Raw genomic sequence first — 6,030 nt, forward strand, 5'->3', positions numbered from 1 at the left:
TCAGTGTCGATGCAGGCGCGCCTGTCATCGCCACGCTTCGATTCCATCCTGGCAGCTGTGAGAAGTGTAAAGCTAGGCCAGCTACTCACTGTCAAACAGTTCCAGAGACTGTTGGGTCTCATGGCAGCAGCTTCCAACGGGATACCTTTTGGACTGCTGCACATGAGGCCCCTGCAGTGGTGGCTCAGGACCAGAGGGTTTTTCCCCGAGGGGCAACCCATTTCGCACAATCAAGGTCACGCGGTGATGCCTATGTGCCTTGGTTATGTTGAAGAAACCTTGGTTCCTGTCCCAGGGCCCAGTGCTGGGAGCTCCTTGTCGTCGCAAACTGCTAACGACGGATGCTTCCCTCACGGGTTGGGGAGCGATCCTGTGGGTCGCTCATCTCAAGGTCTGTGGGAAGACCATCATCGTTCCTGGCATTCTATAGCCTAGAGATGTTAGCTGTCTTCCGGGCTCTGAGGAGCTTTATCACAGGTCTCAGGGGACACCATGTGTAGTACATACGGACAACACGTCGGTAGTCGCCTATATCAAGGGGGTTTGCGCTGGCATGCCATATCCTCTTGTGGTCCCAGGGGAAGTTGCTGTCACTCAGGCAGCCTACATCCCCGGGGTCCAGAATATAGGAGCAGACACTCTGTCGAGACAGGGGCCGAGGCCCGGGGAATGGTGGCTCCACCCCCGAGGTGGTGGAGCTGATATGGAAATTATAAGTGGATCTGTTTGCGTCTCGAGAGACGTCTCACTGTCCACTTTGGTTCTCCTTCACGCATCCAGCTCCTCTGGGACTGGATGCTATGGTACAGACGTGGCCGAGGCTACGTCTGTACGCCTTTCCCCCAGTTGCTCTGCTCCCGGGAGTTCTGGAAAGAGTTCGCAGGGACCGGGTTTCCCGATCTTGTGTCCCTCCTCGACGGGCATCCTCTGGAGTTACCCGTCAGGAGGGACCTTCTGTCCCAGGCAGAGGGCTCGATATTTCACCCTCGGCCAGAACTGTGGAACCTGTGGGCTTGGCCTCTGAGGGGGCCCAGCTCATAGAGTCAGGTCTCTCAACCGAGGTTGTTGAGACCATTCTACAGTCCAGAGCTCCCTCCACGAGGAAACTTTATGCCCTGAAGTGGAGAGTATTCACTTCTTGGTGTAGTGACCGTCGGTTGGACCCAGTCCACTGCCCAATTGGTACAGTGCTGGAGTTCCTGCAGGAACGGTTCACTGCAGGTCTGACCCCGTCCACTTTAAAGGTCTATGTGGCGGCCATAGGTGCTTACCACAGTCCTTTGGGTGGAATGTCTGTGGGGAAAGACCCCTTGGTATCTCGTTTCCTTCGTGGCACTTGGAGGTCCTCCTCCCTTTCGAAATCGGACCAGGAGGCGAATAATTTGCTTTGCCCTGTTCGGGCGTTAGACGCGTATGTCCACAGAGCTGCCCTGTGGCGTAAAAGTGACTTTTGCTCCCCTAACAAGGGAGGTCCAGTGTCTAAGCAAAGGATGAGCAAGTGGGTGGTTGAGACTATCTCACTGGCTTATGAGGCGGCTGGACAGCCTTCTCCTTTGGCTGTCCGGTCGCTCTCTACTAGGAGTATGGCGGCCTCTAAGGCCCTTATATCAGGAGTATCGTTACAGGACGTCTGTGATGCGGCAGGCTGGTCCTCACCGCACACCTTCGTCAGGTTCTACTCTCTGGATTTAGACTCTACTCTAGGGTCTCATGTTTTGTCTTCTTAGTGCTGCTCACATGATTACACACAGGACAGACATTTGTAGCTATGGAGGCGTTGGTATAGACGTTCCCATAGCGTCAGCTTTTCGACGCAACGGGAGTTCCCTTGAAAGGGAACGCCTCGGTTACGACTGTAACCTCGGTTCCCTGAAGAGGGAACGAGCGTTGCGTCGCCTTGCCATATCTCCTTCATGCCTGTCAGCGCGACTTCAGACTTTACGAAGCTTTCGTTTTCTGTTTCGGGCCGGCTTTTATAGCTTCCTGGTACGTGACGTCACCCGCCTCTGACGTTCCGCCACACCATTGGACTGATTTTACATGTGCTTCAAGACGTCATCACGCAAAGCGTTCCCATAGCGTCAGCTTTTCGACGCAACGCTCGTTCCCTCTTCAGGGAACCGAGGTTACAGTCGTAACCGAGGCGTTTTCTAAATGCGAATTTTGTCACTTTTTTGCACACTAGCTTATAGATAACAGTAAGTCTAACATATTCATACTAAAAGCCAAAAAACTTTAAATAGGGAACTATTTGAGGGAACAGCCATTTGGGTGTCCGAAACCATTGTGGACATTATTGAGTGCACTTATTCAATCTCACATTCAATCCCACTACTGGAACTGTGTTCTAGAAATAAATTTGATATTGATATGAGGGCAGGCATGTAGGCATAGATTCAGAGGCATACGGTACTTAAGTATTACATACAACAATGCAACAATAATAAAACAATGCATTGACCTTTACTTTTTACTTTTGATACTTAAGTATTTTTAAAAACGAGTACTTCTGTACTTTTACTTAAGTAAAAATAGGTCTTTACAACTTTTACTTGTAACGGAGTAATATTTGACCAGTAGTATCTGTACTTTCACTCAAGTAAGGAAGTTGTGTACTTCGTCCACCTCTGCGTTTTGGACATGTCTGATCTCATCCTGTGTATATGCTTTGAATTTATGGTTACTTAAAATGTATCATATCTCTGGAATCAACAACATAAAATACAATGGTTGTGTAATCAGTTATTCTGAAGGATAATAAAATCATATAGTGCATTAAAACATTTTGAACTCCTATTTGACTTGATCACACACAGACATCAACAATCAGCATTCAGCACATGAATGTCGTCAATGGTGACAATCAAAAGTTTCATGTAGCAATGCATGTTGGGTTCCATGATAGTATAAAACTCCCAAAGTGTTGTGCCAGTTCATACTTAAAAAGAACTAGCTCAAAGTTCAGTTCACACAGATGATAATGAATAACTAGTTCATGTTCATAGTTATTTTTAAAAAAAATGAACTAAGTTCACATATCTAAAAATGAACTAGTTCACGTTCATTTGTTAAATTCTTTTTAAGATAGGCCACTATCTTACTCAATAGAACCTCTTTACCATCCATTACCAGCTGAAAATCACTGCCACTCCAAAACTAATCAAAATTATTGTACCAATAAACAAGAGACAATTATTATAGCCAGGAGAAAAATAATGTTGAGATAGAGAATATATTTACCCCTTAAATAATGTGTAATCATGATATGTAGAAATTGGAAAATACAAGGTGCAGTAAAGGTATACTGTATGTTCAGGGAAACTTTTATTTAGCCAGCATGAACCAAATTACCCAGGACTTAAAAAAAAGGTATATTCAGGTTCATGGGGAAAAGATCAGTCTACTGACAAAAATCCAGCATATTCTGAACGGCAGTAACTATGTAAACCAGACCAAAGTAGTCATGTACTGTAATGTCAAATTAGCTTGGGCTTACCCTGCTCAAACTAGTACTAGCACTAGCCATGCTGGACCATCAAGGTGTTTGCCGTAAACAGTGTCGTAAAACCTGACTTTTCAAATGAGCGTGAACGTGAACTGCGCGTGCTGCTCATTCCTGCCAGAGTGAGCGCCGCTCTCGTTCACGTTCATTGTATGAAAAGTGATTCGTTCAGTTCAGCGTTCGGCGAAAATATGAACGCGTTCAGTGAACGTCGTTCATTGAACGCGTTCATGCACAACACTGAACTCCCAGCATGCACTGCTGCATGAATAAATAAATAAAACAATTATTACCATCATTGTTGAGATTCATGTGCTAACTTTTGACATCTCTGTGTTTCTACATGACAGCTCAGTTTTTTTGTTTTTTTTTGGTTGTGCATGATGTGTAAAAAAATAAATAAATCATCATTGAAACTCTTTGCTGTAGTTATAATGTGTATATTAATGTAGCCATTGATAATCTGTAATGGCTGGAAGTCAGTTGTAGTTCTTGTGTTTCTCTATTTTCTGTTCTTGTGTTCCTCTTTCGTTCAGTGATTCTGCTTGTTAACAGCAGGTGTTCATCACTAATGCTTAACAATCACTTACACAGTAAATCCCCCGGTGTTAAATCAACACTGCTCTGTGTTTATATGGGAACCACCAACAGAGTGCACTGAAGCAGTGTTAGGGCCCTATTTTAACGATCTGAAACGCAAGTGTCAAGCGCAAAGCGCAAGTAACTTTGTGGGCGGGTCTCGGCGCTGTTGCTATTTTCCCGGCGGGATAAATGCCTCTTGCGCCCGACGCAAATCTAAAAGGGGTTGGTCTGAAGCAGCTTCATTATTCACAGGTGTGGTTTGGGCGTAACGTGAAATAAACCAATCAGAGCGACATCTCACATTCCCTTTAATTCCCGCGCTTGTTCTAAAGCGGATTCCTATTATAACGGCGGATTTGCCAGGCGCGCGCCAGCAGCGGTTCACAGCCGAGGAGACCGACGTTCTCGTCAGGGACATTGGGGATGGAGAAACCCACCCAAATTAACTTCGGTTAAACAGGCGTATGATAATTTGGGTAAATGTGTAAGCTAGATGTATGCTTTTATAATAAATTGTCTGTCTATCTATCTATCTATCTATCTATCTATCTATCTATCTATCTATCTATCTATCTATCTATCTATCTATCGTAATAATGTATGATTTGCAAAAAATGAAAACTGCTGCTTCTGTGTAGATGAGAGAATCAAAGTGCGCGTTGTGCACACGCTACATTGATTATGGCCAAGCATGCGCCCTTAAAATAGCATATGAATAACATGCGCAACGCGCCACTGACTTTAAACTATTTTTTCCTGGTTAGTGGCGCAATTGTTTTCTAAACCTGCAAAATAGCATGAAGGAACGTTTGCGCCGGAACACGCCTCCTCTTTGCAGCATTGTTCCTTACAACCACATGATTCTAAGACTGCAATTCGATGAGCTTGATCCAGGAATCAGATTCCAAACAGCACCAGGCCACAGCCTGTTTGCAGACACACTCTATAATCCAGAAAAAGGGATGCAATTCAATTCATTCCATGTTGTTCAGTGCCTTCACAAACCAAGAGCTGCTTAGATTTCATTCAGAAACGAGCAGCTGACCCAGTTTCAGGTGACAAGCCGGAAAATCAGGTTTTGAATAGATCCTGATCGCAGATTCAGACAAAACAACGCCAATCTCTAAAACTTATCAAAAGATAATAAACAACAAACCAGCAAACATACAAATTATCCAAAATACTGTGGCGTCAATTTAGATTTGGTGTGAACTGCTTGTACTTTTTATTTATTTATTTATTTTTTATTCTGGCATCAGAGCAGTACATTACTGTTTTTTATTTTTTTATTTTTTTTTGTTAGCTTGTTTACTGTTTAAAAGTCTTGCGGTTGGGTAAACACTTTATTGTTTAGTGCAAATTAGCACATATTTAATGAGTTAATGCCTAATTTGCATATTTAAACATTAAATTACAGTGATAAATACACTTTATTGAAGGTCCCCCAACAGACATTCTACTGACTATAAGTAACTTTAAAACTACATGTCAAGTCTTTATTATACTAAACCAAACCCTAACAACTAACCCTAACTTAACAGTCTACTAACAGTCTACTGCAGTCTACTATACTCTGGGATTTGCAATGTAGTCGGACATGTAGTCATTGCTTAACCCACTTTTTCAGACCTTAAAATTGTTGGTTGTTCCCCACATAGCAACATTGTGACGGCCCAGTTCCGGCCCACATGTGGAAAGATGATCTGGCCCACATGCAGCGTGGAATGACGGCCCTTGGGTGGCTCACTCCTGTTTGCCAGATCTGGGCCACAAGCAGGCCATAGCAATGCCACATGTCAGCCAAGAGCAAAGAAATAAACCAGAACTGGACCTTATCTGAGCCACAAAATCTGTGTATATTAAATATGGAGTCATCTCAGCCTTAATAAGTCTGTTAACAAGCAGAATCACTGAAGGAAAGAAGAGAACAGAAAAAGAGACGAGCA

General features: G+C 43.9%; 1 long non-coding RNA gene across 1 annotated transcript in view; it reads left to right on the forward strand.

Moving 5' to 3' along the window:
- LOC309507050 overlaps positions 1 to 6,030 on the forward strand; it is a 269,877-nt gene that overhangs the window by 81,617 nt on the left and 182,230 nt on the right. The window lies entirely within an intron of this gene.

Source organism: Leuciscus leuciscus, assembly GCF_965113295.1.
Source record: "Leuciscus leuciscus genome assembly, chromosome: 9".
NCBI classification, from domain to species: Eukaryota; Metazoa; Chordata; class Actinopteri; order Cypriniformes; family Leuciscidae; genus Leuciscus; species Leuciscus leuciscus.